This window comes from Schistocerca cancellata, chromosome 1 (genome assembly GCF_023864275.1).
Source record: "Schistocerca cancellata isolate TAMUIC-IGC-003103 chromosome 1, iqSchCanc2.1, whole genome shotgun sequence".
In the NCBI taxonomy this organism is placed as follows: Eukaryota; Metazoa; Arthropoda; class Insecta; order Orthoptera; family Acrididae; genus Schistocerca; species Schistocerca cancellata.
Window position 1 is genome coordinate 519,968,218 of NC_064626.1, and position 19,507 is coordinate 519,987,724.

The window sequence follows — 19,507 nt, forward strand, 5'->3', positions numbered from 1 at the left end:
TTGTTTCGAAACAATTACGTGTTTCAGTTTGCCCATCTCTATTGTGAAGGCACTGTGAATATCCTGAGTTCCCTAAATAAATGTACGCCAGGTGGTGTTGGGGGGAATCGAGCTATTATTCTCATTACACGCTTTTTTGCAATGAATATGATGCCATATGAAAGCAGTGAACGAAAATGGACATAGTAGGCCAATATTTATCAACAAAATTTGCAATAACCGTAATAGCCTAAGTAGCTGAACCTAACCGTTTCATCAGATCATCAATGTGTAACATCTACTAGCTCCCAAATTTATATCACTCAACATTTATAATACATGGTATTCTGTCTTCGTTCATGTATAGTTATACATTCTAGTATTAATAAATCTGCAGCCAGCATGCATTGTGCATACCTACAGTACCGGTGTTAATGTGGTGTTTTTGACTTTACTAGATATTGTTTTAAAGCTTAACATGGGTAAAGTAAACGCACAGTGCACCCAGAAATGTTGTGCTAAAATCACTACGCGATATTAAATTTGCTAACTGGTCAGAAAGAATTTTTGGCAGTGACACGAAGAGCGTCTTGCAAATTTTGTCATAGTACTTCATTAGCACCTTATGCTGACATATAAGCCATAGTGGGAAAATAGAGCCACGAGAGTTGCAGCACCCTAAATAAAAATGTCTTTCAAAACCGTAATAGAATCTTTAGAAGTGAATCAAGCTAAGGGTGCCCCTGATTTTTTTCGATTGTGCAGTCATATCATGGTATCACTTGAGCTGTATGTGAATAGATTCAGACAATGATGTTTTCAGAAAACTTCAAATACATAGAACAAAGCGCAGTGCAGTTGTAAAAGTTGCACTAAAGCCCATTTGTGGAAAATTTGTGGCCAGATATAGGTGACTACAGTCTATTCACCAAGAGCTGGGACGAAACATAAACAGTAGTGGTGGGCAGGAAATCGCGTATCTGTTAGAAATCACAGTGACTGACAAGTCACAGATATCACAGTAGCAACTTTACAGAATCTAACTGCGATTTCAGTCACAGTTAGTAGTCGCAAGTAGTATTTCATATTCAAAGACGTGAGCCATCTATTGGTCGAATTTAGCACTGCTTTCTGCGATTTCAGTGACAAGTCGCAACTAAGAGTCGCAAGTAGCAACTAAAAAGTGCGGTTAACAGTGTCATCTGTTGGCCAAAGTTCGTACTACGTCCATCTCTGCGGTACGCTATGGAGTCCAACTGCGATTTCCGTGACAAGTCGCAACTAAGAGTCGCAAGTAGCAACTAAAAAGCGCAGTTAACAGTGCCATCTGTGGGTCAAAGTTCGTACTACGCCCATCGCTGTGATACACTATTGAGTCCAACTGCGATTTCCGTGACAAGTCGCAACTAAGAGTCGCAAGTAGCAACTAAAAAGCGCAGTTAGCACTGCCATCTGTTGAGCAAAGTTCATACTACGCTATTCGCTACCGAGTCAAACTGCGATTTCTGTGACAAATCGCAACTAAGAGTCGCAAGTAGCAACTAAAAAGCGCAGTTAACATACTTTTCCTAGTGTCATCTGTTGACCGACGTACGTACTTCGTTATGAGAGCCTTGTGCCTCAGCAGATCGATGTGCTGTGTGTGCATATGAAGGGCTTATTTCAATAGTGGTACAAGTCCATTTTTGTTCATTTTGAGATACAGAGTCGTAAAGTTAAATGAGCGCTGACAAATCTACATTTGAGATACCAGAAATATTCAAGCATATGGCTTCTTGCTAGAGATGAACCTTTATTTATGTTTGTTTGGATCACTAATTTCAGAAGCATTATAGACAGAAAAGTGGAGGTAGTGGACTTGTACCACTATTGAAATAAGCCCTTCATATTATATGACGACATGCACATTCAGCATCAGTTATGGTTGGTCAAATACTGCTGTGACTCTGAATGTATTATATTAATAAGAAGCAACATTGCCTTTTTCTCGTGAAAATATCAAGTAACGTAACAAATGTGTTTGATTCAGCTTCCAATATGACAGTTTTGGTTAATACTCCACATGCCTACAGGACTTTGCAATGTTAACACCGCAGAACTCAGACATCTGTATAAGTGTAGAGAAATGAAAACAGTCATATGAATGCCTCACTTTTGTTCCGACACAGTTCAAGACTCGGGAGAAAAGTTTTACACCTGGTGTTCTACATGGCAACTTCACACACAAGAACTTTTTGCCGACACTACTACCACCTACATAAGTAAGCTTTTCCTGTGTTACTTTCAAGTAATGCACTTAAGCTATTCCTGATTTAACTGGAAGATCTGTACTTCCCACTTTCATATCAACAGCCTCAAAATGCATATTGTAGACTTCGGGATAAGTTACAGGTCAGTGTCACACCAAGATTGTGGAGAAAGGGGGGGGGGGGCGGCATGTCACTCTCCAACAAGTGTTTACCAATAAGTAAGTGGCGGAAAATTATGGGTATAGGACGGCTTAAACATGTGGAAAATGAGATTTTTATTATTCACTCACTGTATTTGACATTTATTATTCCTTTAAAATCGCACAACTTCAATAAAACACAGTTTAATCATTCACACACTTATTTCACAATTATTTCACTTTTAAACTGCAAATCCTCTAAGAGCTGTCTTGAATCTTCATGAGTCTCTCTCAAAAACAGCCTTGATGTGGATAGATACGTACAGCAACCAGTAATCAAGAGTCAGAACTGTGTCTGCAAAAACACAAGGATTATTAAACAATTTTTGCTGTCATTAATTACTAGCAATATAATTGACAGAGTAGATTGCTAATATTTGCTATAATGAATATCACATTTGCAAGAACTATCTCACTGAAGTAATTAAGTCCATCGAAACGCTTAGAAACTAACCTCTCGTCTGACGAAAACGGTCTAAAGACGCAGTGGCAATTTCTTCAGATCTGTTGACAATGATATTTTGAGTTATCACTTTACTGAGTGACTGAAATGTAGTTCAGGTACCTGTGAACATAACAATATGTTAGAATTCATTTTCTAAATACGAACTATTACGGTACTGTACGGCTACTTACATATTAATTACACTATTAATATTTTCACAGTTGTTTCTGTAATACAAAATTAAAGCCAACGGAAGAAAAAAACATAAAACATACTTGCCAATGACAGGTTTGTTGAGATGCAATTTTCTGTGTTGACAGATGTAACTTTTTCATACGGTGGTAAGTCGCAGAAATCGCAGGAATCACAGAAATGCAGAAGTCACAGAAATCGCAGAAGTAGCAGAAATCGCAGAAGTAGCAGAAGTCACAGAAATCGCAGAAGTAGCAGAAATCGCGGAAGTAGCAGAAATCGCAGAAATAGCAGTGGCGGAGGGATACACGACCTATGTTCCTTAACTGCGACTCTTAACTGCGACAAATCACGGTTAGGAATAACAGATACTGAAAATTAGCATTCACAGAAATCACTGATATCGGAAAATCGCAGTTTAGCCCATCACTAATAAACAGTGTCACGTGAGTGACTACACTCGTTTCCAGAGAAAGCATTCGGTGTTCACGTGATACGTAGGGGTGTGGAAAATCCTTGGCGCACGCTTTGCAGCTGGCGGCGTTCGGCTGGCTGCCGAGCTGTCACAGCAGACCGTGAGAAACCTGAGCAACAATGTACGAAATAAATTTAACAATAATGTTAAACTGAGTTCATTATGTCGAAGCAGATTTATTGTCATTCAGGTTGCTAACAAAACGCTCCATTCAAACACAATTAATTGTTAATTTTAATAACAATACCAGTAATAATAATGATAAAGGACGAAACAAGGTTCACTCTGTCGAACTGTTTTCATTGAGGTTTATAACAAACCGCTCCTCTCTCTCCTCTATAATGCAGTCTAATTTCCACATTTGAGTTTCCACTTTTTCTACGACATGGAGGACACACTTGCTCCAATCCTGTGCAGTCACTATTCTTACTGCTTCTTCTAGCAGTACTTTAACTTCCGGCATTTTGCATGTTTTGTTTTTCGCTGCAACATAGCCTTTGATTCTGTCCACACTAACTCGATGGCGTTTAATTCAGAGTGGTACGGAGGAATTCTGAGAACAGTTTTCCCTGCATTCTTCGCCATTTCATCTATTGCATATTCGTTGTGCGCTGTTCTGTGATTTTTAACTATATCTAAAAGTTCTTTCTTCAACATACTGTCTCCGAAATCGATGTTTTTAGATTTTAGCCACTCTGATATTTCGTGGTTATTGGAATTCGCATTGGGAACTTTTTCTTTTCTCCGAGAATGGTACGGCCCGTTATCAAGAACAATAACCGGATTTTACCTGAAGCCGAGGAAGAACATCTTGAAACCACTTCTCGAAGGTTTCGGCGCACATCTCCTCATGATAATCTCCACTTTTCTTGGATTCGAAAGTCCACACACATCCTTCGACGAACCCTGCTTTGCTGCCAATGTGTGCGATAATCAGACGTTTCCCTTTACCTAATGGGCCCTTGCTTCCGGTGGATAATGCAGACAGAAACGCTTGTTTTGAGGAATTTATAGTGTCATCTACCCAGACGTAACTTCGGGTATGTCCTGCGTTCACCCACGTCTCGTCCAAATGGTAAATGGGTCTGCCTTCATCTCTCTACCGTTTAATGGTTCGAAGATAACGCTGCCTTCATAAAATCATGTCATCCTTGTCTATAAGCATGCTATCGCGCCCACGCCGAGCATATTTGAAATTAATTTCTCTCAATAACTTATAAAATGTAGTTCTCCGAAAATTGCCCAGATCTGCATCTACGTTCACGACTGTAAGCACTTTGTCAATTGTTGGCAATTCCTTACGAAAAAAAAATCGTGTATTTTCCTTCGTATCGCATTTCTATCGAAGCCATCAACACTTTCAGAAAGTTTCTGTCGTAATTTCCCTTTCTTGGGAGACTTCAAAGAGTGTGTGGCCTTGTACTCACTCATCACACGATACATTGAAGAATGTCCAACACCTGTAGCTGCAGCTGTTTTCGAAACAATGTCACTCATCGACTGCTCTGGATGTAACAGTTCCGTTTTATACACGTTAAGCACCATGTGCTTCTCAGAAGAACTTAATGATTTCTTCTTTGCTCGCTTCTTTGGTGGACTCAGAACTGACACGTCGACCTCGCTTGCTGAATCCGTGGATGACATGTGATGCTAATGAAGTAAGTGAATATATAAAATAAGAAACCATGCGATGCTATTGGATACGCACATAAACAGTGGATGCTCAGCGTGGCTAAAAACACATATACGTACTCTAATAATCAACAACTAGTCTTTCAAGCGTCTTTACAGATGAACTTAAGATATCCTGAAATCGCCGCTGTACAACACCCACTAACGAGCTCACACCTGCAACTGAGACGGCCACACTGACTGAGCGCCGCGCCCGCGAACCGCACAATGCATCGCTCATAAAGGACAAACGGTTCCACCCATCGCATTCGAACAAACTACATAATTAAATTAAAACCTTTATGAAACTTTTCTCGCTTACACCCCCACAAAAAAATTCAAAGGGGAAAAGTTTGTCGCTTACTATATTTCGGATGATGATTTACAAAAGTTTTGCATCAGACGTGAGATTTTAATTTATTACTTCACTATTACTGACTCTATTGGGCAGAAAATTTGCAGACGTCATCAACATATAGTACTGAAGGCAATTATAAAATTATTTTGCTGTGCGACACACAGTTTAGGAGATATGGCGTGATAAATATAGAGTAACGCGAAAAAACAACTTTTCCTGAAAGCTTAAAGATTTCTCTTTTTCAGTGACAATAAATTTTAATATAATGTAAAAAAGGTGTCGGAAGGTAGTTCTCGGATCACTTTATCATGTTCAGGTGCCAAATTATAAAAAACACGACTTTCATTTTTTAATTTCTGACGCCCTTGCCTTGTACACCCTTCCACGGCAGCGCTGTGGTCACGCGCCTTGCCGTGTTTACAGTACGTCTCTTGTTTCCGTGAATGGAGTATACATGTATAACAATGACTTACGGAACAACAACAATGTATGACAGTGCTGCAACCAATGCAATCATTTCAACGTTTTTGAAATCAGTCAACCTCAAACATTGTCATTCTGTTTTCTTGAAGCAATATTGCAACAATTTCTATGCATTATTATGTAAAGGAAAGATCCGTTACTTGCATTTTATAATATTTTCTATGAGGGTGGTTTGAAAACTTCTCAGAATCACCACAAGAGGTCAGCGCTAGCGCAATGAGTTGTTCACGTAATATTCTTTGGACTTTTGTATGTAAACACCAGGGGGGGGGGGGGTGAAACTCATATAGGGATTTCCGGTAACACGTCGTTGGTTTGGTCCCAGGCCACTTGGAGCGCTGCAAGTTTAGCACTTTATAGTCTCGTGTTCCTATTGGATGACGTAGTCTTCCATAATTGTTTTGGTATCGTAGCAACGTGATCGTGATTTTTCGTTTAAATTGCAGTGTAAGTATGTTGCTATTATTCTGCTTAATTTTTGGATGCATTCGTAGTATTTGATGGTGTGATGATTCAGTATTTACTTTTTTACTTTTGTTTCATATAGAACACGGGGTTGTATCATCACATTACATTCTGCGGACTCTTGTATATTTGTTCCTGCAAAGAAATACAATTTCCATTGCTCAGTTCACTTAAAGGGTAAGTATGTTTCTTATTTCTGTTCATATTTCCTTGTATTTCATAGAGAATCCCATGCTAGCAGATTTTGACATGGTTGGTATTCAACTTTACGAATCCTGTAATGGAATATAATTCTGGCTTTGATTCATCTTCCTTTTTGCCACGAAGCACTCTTAGTGACATAATAAGTACCATTTATTGTGCCGTTTACTACACACCAAATATTGGACGTGTTACAATTGATTCCTAATGTCTCGAGTGTGTTCTATTTCCTGTTTTCGACAGTAAATATTCTGCACAGTACATAACACTCTATCCAGGTAAAAAGTGTTTGTTGCTGTTGTGTTCTCACATAATAAGACATTTGTTTGGAAGTCACACAAAGCAGGTCCTTCAAGCAGTTGGACATTTACACGTATTATTGTGGCAATATCCAATGCAGTAGAAATCTTCTCGCACTTTAATGCTCAACACAATGTAATACAGATTTACAGCTGTAACTGTTACTGATAATGTACAGTTTAATTTGGTATCTACCATGGTATCTAGATGCTGAAATATACTGGAATGGTACAATAAGCAGTGTTTCTACTGCCTGATAGCACTGTTTAACGAAGTAGTGTTGAATATAGAATATAGTGCGACTACGCTCACGCAGTTATATGTAGAGTGATGTGCATATCCGTAGTAGAAATGAGAATTTGTTTCGTTTTTTCACTATTTTGTAGCAATACCACATCAGATTACAAGCCATGATAACAGTTATCAATACTTCAGTACAGGATAGCTGCATTTAGACATAAGCTAATATGATTTTTGATAGGGAAATTAATTTCACATTGAGTTTTCTTTAACATTAATCAATGTAAACCGTACCTGATCTTTTTTCTCGTTCCTAATTTTTGGTTTGAATAACATTTCAGACACATGAGAATGGATCATACAAGAAGAGAAGAATCCAGTTTGAGATTGAAATTGAAATACTCGTGCAAGTTTCCCAGATGCAGGAGTAGTTTTTATGTAAAAACAAATTCCAAACACAAGAATAAACATTTCTATAAATTTCCAGCTGCATCAAAAAGTGAGACTTTAAAGAAGTGGAAATTGATCTGTAATGTAGATGAAGGTGTCAACTGTTGTTATTATTATGTGTGTGAGGATCATTTTTATGAAGCAGATTTTGTTAACTTTACTAGACACATGTTAAATCCAGGTGTTATACCAAAGCACATGGAATTGGTGTTGTATCAGCCTCCCCCCACCCATCTGTGTTACACTGGTGGTGGTGGTGGTGATGGTGATGGTTTCACCACATCGGGTGCAAATATAAGTGTGCACGAGACAGGTCACAATCCAAAATCAACAGTAATACAACGAAGCAGTCCCCCTTTACAGAGCACAGATGATGGTGAGTGCAGCTTTTTATCCTCACCTGTTTATGATGTTGAAAGTAGTCCAGGTGTAACAGGATCTGGCGTTTAACTCCAAGAAAACACAAAATGTATAAACTGCATAGAATTACAGTTTCCAGAGTGTGTAAAATGTAAAAACAGCTACAGAATGAGAGGAATAAATTGAAAATTCTAAAAGAGTTGTATGATGACAGGAAATTTCAGTTAATTAAAGAAGAGTTGAATGATGTGACTAAAACTTTTATTAATAGTCAGTTAAGAAATGCCAATATGCAGTCCACAGCAGTACGGTGGTCTATACAAGATAAGGCATTTGCTTTATCTATTTATAAGCATAATCCCCGGTTGTACAGATATTTGGCCACATACTTCTCCCTTCCATCTGTCAGGTTGCTCAAGGGAGTGCTTTCCCACATACCATTCGATACAGGACTTAATCCAGCTTTATTAAACTTTTTAGCAAGGGAAGTAAGTAATATGCATGAAAATGACAAGTATTGTGCTCTACTTTGTGATGAAATGTCTCTGGATGATGGTACATACTATGATGCACACAAACAGCTAATCTATGGGTATCAGGACTTGGGTCATTTAGGACGTTCACCTGTAGCTGCTAGTCAAGCATTGGTTTTTATGCTGAAAAGCATTCACAGAACTTGGAAACAAGTTCTAGCATATTACTTTACCGCAACCACTTTCCACTACACCCATTTGAAATCACTCATTGTTCACATCATAAGTGAACTACAGAATATTGGGTTCAAAGTGGTTTTGTACTGTATGTGACCAGAATGCAACAAACCAAAAGGCCCTTAAGCAACTGTGTGAAGCAAAGTTGTTGAAGCCCAGTATATTTCATTTTGTCGTCAATAATCAACCAATTGTTACCATTTATGATGTACCACATCTGCTTAAAACACTAGAAATGCTTTGATAGATAATAAAATTCAATTTGAACCTCACAAAGCAGCAAAGTTTGAGTACATCAGTATAGTGTTCTTTTTTTTGGGGGGGGGGGGGGGGAAACGGTTCAAAACTCTACCCAAATTAAAAGCACAACACTTTAACTTTTTTGATTCCCATGTCAAAATTAAGGTAAAAGTTGCTGCTGCACAATTGAGCCATACTGTTGCAGCTGCAACTGAAAGATATGTTTCTACTCACACATTACCATCTGAAGCTATACACACAGCTGAGTTTGTGGAAAAGGTAGATAATCTCTTTGATTCACTCAACAGTAATGAGCAATATCCCAGGGATGGAAAACAATTTAGGTGTGCTTTATCAGAAAATTCGCCACATTTAGAAATGTGGTAGGCCCCTATAGCATATTGAGGGAAATAGGCAGCGGGCAAATAATAGATTTAAAAACGGGAAGGAACAAGACTAATATGTTTAGCTTCATAAAAGGTTGGCAGATTACATTACAGTCTATTATTTTCTTGTGGAAGACCTTGAAAGTGGTTGGCTTTAAGTACTTAAATTTAAAGGCGTGCAATCAAGATGCTTTAGAAAATCTCTTTTGTTGTATAAGACAACATGGTATTGCTAATACAAACCCAACTTGTTTTCAGTTTGTACAAGCTCTGAAGACTTGTGTTGTCAATCATATGACTTTGCCTTTCAAAGCCATGAGTGTAAGTAACTGAAAATGATGATTACACTCCCTTGAGCGGTTTGTGTCATTTTTTGGCAGCTAGTGGTAGGAGTGAACATTTAAGTGAATGTGAGATGAATGACACTGATACACCTGAGCAAATTTATTCTTACTCAGATGGTATCATCGAGTCTGTAGAAGATCAACAATCCTTAGCCTATGTAGCAGGCTATGTACTAAAAGCCATAGATGTACCAGATGATCGTGAAACATGTAATACCAGTCTCTACTCCTCTGTTGTGACTGAAAATCATTTGTTTACCTCATTTAAAGACAATAGTGAGGAGCATTCTCATTTGAAATATGCAAGTGAAAGAGTCATGATTTTCCTAAGGGCACTCCATGATCAGCTGTATGAGTATCTAAATAGTCATGGTCACACAACAAGACTACATGATAATATTTAAAAACATTTGCTCTGTCTCATACAACATTTGTAATAAACATGACATTGAAGAGAGACTTCTGAAGACAAGTATTCCATTTATAATCTACAAGTATGTGAAAGAAAAGAAATTTACAAACAAGAGGAAATTGTGTATGCAACAACTTAAAAAGAAGTTCAAATCAAGTTAAAAGATTTTGTATTTCAGTGTTTATTATGTGTACAATGAGAGTAAGCTCCCTATACATATACAAATGTTGTGTTAAAAGCAGAGAATTACATGTTCTTGTATCAAAATCATGCCTTTGATTTGTTATAACAAAATCTGGTAATTCAGCAGGAACATAACTTAACACTTTCGAGATGTGATGATTGGACTCCAAAAGTATAATGAATAAAGTGTTGTCAAGGGGAATTTGTGTTAATTTTCAGTAGTGTACCAAACAAAGTTTTCAAAGAGGAAGTAAATAAATAAAAATGTTAAAAACAAATGTTGTACCAGCGTCTTCTTTCATTATTTAAACATGATGGGTGTTGCCAAAATAACAGCCAAGTTGGGGAAAAAAGAAAAAAAATGTTATGTGTTGCAGTTCACTTTCTTTGTATGTCTCATTGGCAAAAACATTTTGGCTACATTCATGGAGTGTCTACCTGCTCTGCTCCCAATTTGTTTTTCAGTTGATGTAAAGTAGTATTTTGTGTGTTTCATAAATTTATTTGAACTGTGCAGAAGTTCAATTTCGGATGACTGAATATCCATAAATAACAATCAACAGAAAAAATAATAAATCGGATTTTGTAGACTTTACAGTTGTAATGGTCGCCTGGTCGTAGATATTGCTAATTGCTATAATCGCACTATTTCACTCCCATTTTCGGAGCTTGTTAGCACTTGATGTTAGGTTGGCGCCATTAAAATGCATTGTGTTGTAGTAACCGCTGCTACTTGCTGGATCGCTGCTGTCTCTCGATGCTGATGCTGGCTCTACATCTGGTTGTCTAGGGTTAAAAACATGAGGTCCCGTGTTTTTTATGTGCTTTTGATGATAAAGAATGAGTGAAACCAACAAATATGTAAACTTCAAATATTTATTACTCTGGTGGCCATCTTAATTCTACTGTCCACCAAAGACCATGACACAACACAAAGTAGTACTTCCGTTACATGTTCTTTGCATTGTTTATCCACCTCAAACAATAACACACAAACACACTTTACCAAAGTGACATTCCGACTGCCCCCCGACCGTTCTTGCTGCTTGTATTTATAACATTGTCAAAGAACTACTAAAAAGAGATATAGTTTACAAGTCACATGTACATCTGCTATCATAATTTGTGCAGAAAAGTTATTAATTTGCATCGAGTGACATAATTTAAGATGTTATTAAAATGACAGACAGATTTGTTGACTTGACAGAATAATTCTTTGTTACAAAGAGGCCGTTTTTTAGAAGTTTGTCAATTGACTTCTCTAATTTGCATAAATAAGTAAATAACATGAATTATTAAGAATTACATTGGTTTTCGTCTAAAATAGGATTGCTTACGTGAATACTGAGTGAAAACGCTCCTAGTGAACAAATAGGTTTCACTGGGTGATTTTTATTTAAGGAGATCCAAAATACCTAAGTTGGCCACTATTTTTCGTACTTCATATTAATTATTTAAGATGAACTTAGTGTTTTTACATGATGACATTTGCTGTATCAGTGATCAAGTGATATAAACTTTTGTGTGGGTCAGTTATTCAGTATAATTTAATGGGTTGACTGTTTATGCAGACATGTTATGCAATCATTGTTAACATACACAATAACTTTTCTATAATCATAAATACTCATTAAACTGGTTGAATTTGGAGGGTATCGCATACTTCGGTAAAGTAAAGCCTTTAATATGTTCCGTTACAATACCCCCCTCGGGTAATATCATTTACAGAATGTTAATGATATTAGCCGACTAGGACAAATGTGTCAAATGGTTAAAATTTGGAAAAGTACTACTTTAATAATTTTTTTGTTTTACTATGCATAATGTGTATGTATGCAATGACCGTTACACCGTTTCAAAATGCCTTTTTCCTGCAAATATTTTAGTTGTGTTATGCCTCTCAGTATGACAGCATAATAAAAATATTTAGTAATATATGAAAGTAAAAAAAAATGTTAATCTTTGCTCCCAGTGAGCCACATGGAAAATGATCAAAAACAGACACAAATATATCACCTGCGATTTTAAGATATATAAACAATATATGTAAATTATTTCAAAGTCAGTTCTCATTGAGTCACAGATTAATCAAGATAATCGAAGGAGCAAAAATATATTACACAGATGGACAGGTCATATGTCCATAGGAAAATATTGTAATTCTCTGCTCTTTTTGAGCCACATAAAAGAAATGAAAACAAAGTACATAATTATAAGTATGGACATGATATATATAAACACAAACACTAGAGAAGTCACATGTATGAATATAATATGCATTTGAAAAAAAAGGAAGAGTTTTTTAAATATTGTCTCCCATTGAGACACATAGTCAAGACAGTACAAGAACATATTAATACTAAAATTGGACACTTAAATTAGTTACAACATAACACAAACATCAAACTTGGTGAACATCTGATCAGCTGTAGAAAATTGTACACAAATCTTATGCCTAAGAACACAATAGTATCAAAATGATGGGTCTTGCACAACAATTTTTTCATTGTCTCTTATTTGGTGCAAGTATGTTCCATATTCAACAATACAAGAGGGAAAGTAATAAATGTTTGTCACCTTCTTGCCCGTTGCAAGTAAAGAAGATGTCTCAAAATTTAATATTCAATCGTGACAATAAAAATATAAAAACATTCTCTCAGAAATCTGGAACTTGTCCATGGTCTGTAGGATGAGTGGTAGTTGCTATTTGACACACCCAGTAAAAATCTTTGCTGATAACATGCTTTATGGAAAATGGGTAAGTAACTGTATTCAAACAGGGAAATGTGCTTAATCATGTTTATATGGTTTCAATTCAGTGATGTTTCTTAATCCAAATAACCTACTTGATCTGGGAAAGATAAGTCTATACGCATTAGGATGTGGGCTTTCTTTTATTTCAAATGGACTAATGTCAATGTTTACTTTAACATATGGACAACCTAGCTCAACATCTTTGTCTATTTCAGTATTTTCAAACAATAGATAATTTTCAATTTCTTTAGTTCCTAAGTCTAATGTCTCTTTCCTACACTTAGACACATCCCTCTCTGTTTGCAAAGCATTGACATTTAAACATAAACCTTTGTATTCATCTGTTCCTTTTAACACTGTGTTGTCACTTAACAAACTACTGTTTTCACCCCCTTTTTTATAAAGTCCACTACGGATTCTTGTCCACCATGTAGGATACAAGGTTGCACTTACCTTTGCTAATTCTTTCCAAAAGGCATCTTTGTTTATACAGTTTCCATAGTTGTTCCACAAAACTTCTAAAAACTTTTTCCCTTTTTCTTGAAAACACACATTTACATTCCATCCCTTTATATTTTCTTTAATATTATTATTATTACCATTCTCATAGATTAGTGTTTCATAGTTCCCAATAGGCAATAGCTTGTCCTCAGATACACATTCCCTAGTCTGCATTTCACTTAAATTAACCTCATTATTACCCATGTTTGTCACATCACTTACCTTTCCCACATAATCACTTTTCAATTCTACAAATACTTTTATTTCTTCCTCCACACTCTCATCAATAACATCATTTGATTTAGGATCATTATTTAAATGTCCCTCTATTACTTCTTCCTCCTCCTCCACAACAACCCCATCTTCAGTTTCTCCCCTATGTATCTGAATCTCAGCAATTGAGTCTTTGGCTCCATTAAACACTTCGTCATCCCCCTTCTTATCAAATAAACCCCTCAAAATAGATTCTATTTGTGGTGTGTCTGACTTGTTATTAACACCAGTATCTTTTTCAGCCCAACTATGGAACTCTGCAATACCTTCAACTTCTGCACTTTCACTAACTACCTGTGCTTGAACACTGTTTTCATTAACTGTATCACTTTTACTCATAGTATCCCAAAACCTTTTATTAAATTCTAATTTATTCATTCTAACAACATCAGTATTTTCATGGTACTTACTCTTTACATTGTATCTTCTCCTTCTCCAGTTTCGGTTATGTGTTGTCCTGTCATAATATTGTCTAGCCCCAAAACTACGGACATCTAGTGGGACTGTCCACCGTTTCCCGGCTGGCTCCCTCGGTCTGTCCGTTTGTAGTTGTCGTTTTGTTCACTAGTTTCAACAAACCCACTTCTATCTTGTTCTCTTCCCCAATACCTATTTCTATCATTCCTGTTATCTCTCTTCCATCCTCCCTCCTGTGTATTGTTTCTGAAATCATTTTCATATCTCCTATCTCCCCTATTTGGAGCATTATTTCCAGAATTTTCAAAGTCTCTCCTCCCATAATAATCTCTATTTACATTCCTGTTCCACCCCCCATACTGGTTGTTGCCAGAGCCAAAACTTTGGTTATTTTCTCTTCCCAAGGCCCTATCTAATCTATCTACAAATTTCAGAAACTCTTCCATTGAATCGTCTGGTCCATGGACCAATTCCCACTGCAGTCTCTCTGGTAACCTTCTTTTTAAAACATCAATTTGTGTCATAATATCAATAGAGTTATTCAAGTGAGCAAGCTTTTTCAATTGATCTCTGCAAAATTTTTGCATTCCCCCTACTTTCCCTCTATACACTGGTCCATTTAGAAATTCTGACTTTAATCTGGCTTGTATGGATTGTGACCAAAATTTGCAAATAAACTTAGCTTCAAACTCTTCAAAAGTATTCCAAGAATCATTATTCTCATTTGCCCAGGATAGGGCCTCCCCTTCTAGAAACCGTTTTACTAACTTAATTTTTATGTTATCTGACATTCCTACAACAAACATATCCTTACATTGGTGAATAAAGTCAATAGGGTGCAGATTTTCACCAGGAAAGCATTTCACTTGGATGTGCCCATACATTGTATTTTGATTGTAAAACATTTGTTTTGACGTCAATGCATCTTCCAATTGTGTATATTTAGTGTGTATATTTTCTACTTTTGTATCTACATTAGTGGTATACAGGTTGTATTCTTGTTTAAGGATTTCTGAAGTTTTGTCTATTCTCTGATCTAATCTTTCAACTTCAGTATCTACTCTGTTGTAGATGACAGCAATGCTGTCTGTGTTAGCTTGTATGTTTTCATTTAAACTTTCAACTTTAACTTGAAATTCTTTTCTGAAGTGTATCAACTGTTCTCTAGTGTCCTTACTGAGGGTAGTTTTAATTTCCTCACACTTCTCATTGAGATGAGTACTTAATAGATCAAAATCCAAACTTAACTTATCCAGTCTATCTGTGAGTTTCAAACTTACTTGTTCACTTGATTGTTTAAAATCCAAACGTAGTTGTTCACTTGATTGTTTAAGTTGCGAGCTTATTTGAGTTGCAAACCCTGCTAGCCACTCTGTTAAGTTTAATTGTTCACCATCCCCTGGTTCAATTTTTACATTTCCTACGATCTCATCACTCTCAGGTAGAGACATGTTAACTATTAATTATTTTAAATGACAACAACAACAAAATACCTTGCTTTATGTAGCTATACTATGATGTCGTGATCGGTGTTCCTGTTGGCTTTCTTCACTTCTATTCGGTTTTATCGAAGCTGAAGTCTTGATTGATGAATTCCATTGACATAATCCAGACCTTAATCTTCCAAGCGGTGTGATGATAGTTTTTCGTAGTCGCACTAACACACTATATTTATTTTTGACATATTTTCACTGTTGCCACACTGCACAAATAAACTTTTTTGGAATGCTAAGCACTTACGAAATTTATCGCTGCACTATTATCATCGATGCACTTAAAGATCCCGGACAAGCCCCCACTTTTGTAATGGTCGCCTGGTCATAGATATTGCTAATTGCTATAATCGCACTATTTCACTCCCATTTTCGGAGCTTGTTAGCACTTGATGTTGGGTTGGCGCCATTAAAATGCATTGTGTTGTAGTAATCGCTGCTACTTGCTGGATCGCTGCTGTCTCTCGATGCTGATGCTGGCTCTACATCTGGTTGTCTAGGGTTAAAAACATGAGGTCCCGTGTTTTTTATGTGCTTTTGATGATAAAGAATGAGTGAAACCAACAAATATGTAAACTTCAAATATTTATTACTCTGGTGGCCATCTTAATTCTACTGTCCACCAAAGACCATGACACAACACAAAGTAGTACTTCCGTTACATGTTCTTTGCATTGTTTATCCACCTCAAACAATAACACACAAACACACTTTACCAAAATGACATTCCGACTGCCCCCCGACCGTTCTTGCTGCTTGTATTTATAACATTGTCAAAGAACTACTAAAAAGAGATATAGTTTACAAGTCACATGTACATCTGTTATCATAATTTGTGCAGAAAAGTTATTAATTTGCATCGAGTGACATAATTTAAGATGTTATTAAAATGACAGACAGATTTGTTGACTTGACAGAATAATTCTTTGTTACAAAGAGGCCGTTTTTTAGAAGTTTGTCAATTGACTTCTCTAATTTGCATAAATAAGTAAATAACATGAATTATTAAGAATTACATTGGTTTTCGTCTAAAATAGGATTGCTTACGTGAATACTGAGTGAAAACGCTCCTAGTGAACAAATAGGTTTCACTGGGTGATTTTTATTTAAGGAGAACCAAAATACCTAAGTTGGCCACTATTTTTCGTACTTCATATTAATTATTTAAGATGAACTTAGTGTTTTTACATGATGACATTTGCTGTATCAGTGATCAAGTGATATAAACTTTTGTGTGGGTCAGTTATTCAGTATAATTTAATGGGTTGACTGTTTATGCAGACATGTTATGCAATCATTGTTAACATACACAATAACTTTTCTATAATCATAAATACTCATTAAACTGGTTGAATTTGGAGGGTATCGCATACTTCGGTAAAGTAAAGCCTTTAATATGTTCCGTTACACAGTACATCCTGGTTTGTAGCACAGATTTTTTTTTAAATGACCTCTTGGTTATCCTTTAGCTGTACAGTTATTTATTTGTGTAACCTACTATTCCACTTTCGATCATGCGAGTGGAGATAATGTGCTTTAGGATATGTGGAAACGTAAGAATCATTTATATATGCATGCAATGTCAGATGATCTTTTAGTCTGACATGTGCTAAAGCTCGTTTATTTCCACATGATAATGGCCACACGGTCAAAATCGCAATATTGAGTTTTAAAAAAAATTTCAGTCATAAGGTGACGTCGTAATTTACGAAAATTTTCACAATGTAAACTGCAGCTACGAGTAGTTAATGTTTCTTTTATATATTACTTTGCAAGATCTCAAAAACCTTTATTACTGCACTATGCGGCCCACATTCAAAGATTAAATGAAAAATATTGTCACCTAATTCGCGTATTTAGAAATAAACATAAGAGATTTTCGCGCCATATTTTTTCGTATTGAAGTTCACAGCCAGGCCACAAGTAGCGCTGGTGTCGTTCTGTGTTGCCGTATAATGACGTGTCTTTGCACTTCTACTATATTGGTGTTCTGTAGTAAACATGTGGCACATCAGTGCTGTTGGAAGAGAGGTGTGGCAGTCACATAGCTCTGCAGTTGTTCCCGTGTAGTGATTTTCGAAAGTGGAAAAAAATCGAGATTCGAGCAGTATTTACTTCGTAAAAAAAGTTTGAAAGCAAGGGACATTCATGCCGATTTCATATTCATATCCTTCATATTCGACTGATTCCAAGTGGACAAATGAGTTTAAATTTGGCACGGAGAGTTTAGACGATGATCCGCGCAGTGGTCGGCCAAGATGTGTCATTACCCCAGAACTCATTGCAAAAGCGCACAAAACGGTCATGGAGGATCACTGATTGAAAGTGTGTAAAATTGCTCATGTTTGCCAGATGCCATTGAAAGAATATATCACACTTTAACTGAAGAATTAGAAATGAAAAAATTACCTGCAAGATGGGTGCCGCGACTCTTGACACTGGATCAAAAACGCATGAGTATGGACATATCGGAATAATGTTTGGCCCATTTTAGGAGAAATGAACAAGATTTTTTGCGCCAGATGAAACTTGGGTGCACTACGATACCCCAGAGACAAAACAACAGTCAAAGCTGTGGAAACATGCTGATTCTCTGCCACCAAAGACAATTCCTCTAGCGGGAAAGGTCATGGCATCATTGTTCTAGGATGCGAAGGGGACTCTGTTTGTAGATTATCTCCCCACTGGGCAAACAATTACTGGAGAATACTATACTAACCTCCTGCACAAATTGCAACAAAAGATACGTGAAAAAAGGCCATGTTTAGCAAGGAAGAAAGTCATCTTCCATCAAGGCAAAGTGCGCCCGCACACATGCCATTGCTGTGGCAAAATTACATGACTCAAGTATGAATTGTTGTCACACCTGCCTTATTCACATGACATGGCTCTGTCAGACTTCCACCTCTTCCGAAGACTGAAAATTTTTCTTTGTTGACGAAGATTCAGTTCAAACGAGGAATTGATAGCCAGGGTTTGCAGGCCCGGAGGAAACTCATTTTCGAGATGGGGTGAAGGCACTGGAACATCGTTGGACCAAATGCATTAATCTACAAGGAGACTACATTGAAAAATAAAAAAGGTTTCAGTAATGTAAATACTTTTTTTCTATTCTGTTCCAAGAACTTTTCGAACTGCCCTTGCACATGACTAGCCTGCAACTCACACTTAAGTGCCTGGCAGATTATTTCTTTAGCATTCTGTCTCGAATAGTGCACAGGAAAAACAAACACTTAAATCTTTCCGTTTGCATTCTGATTTTTTTTTTATTATAATGATACTTTCTCCCTACATAGGTGGGGACCAACAATATAGTTCCGAATTTGGAGGAGAAAGTTGGTGATCGAAATTTTGTAAATATCTCACGTCGTAACAAAAAACCCCTTTGTTTTAACGATTGCCACCCCAACTCGTGTTCCATTTCCATAACACTCTCTCCCACATATCATGATAATACGAAACGAGCTGCCCTTCTTTGGACTTTTTCGATGTTCTCCGTCAATCTTATCTGGTAAGAATCCTATAACATGCAGCGGTACTCTAGTAGAGGGCGGACACGTGTAATATAGCAAGCTCTTTAGTGGATTTGTTGCATCTTCTAAGTGTTTTGCCAACAAAGCACAGCCTTTGGTTCACCTTCCCCACAATATCTATATGGTCTTTCCAATTAAAGTCATTTGTAATTGCAATTCCTAGGTTTTTAGTTGAACTGACGGCCTTGAGATT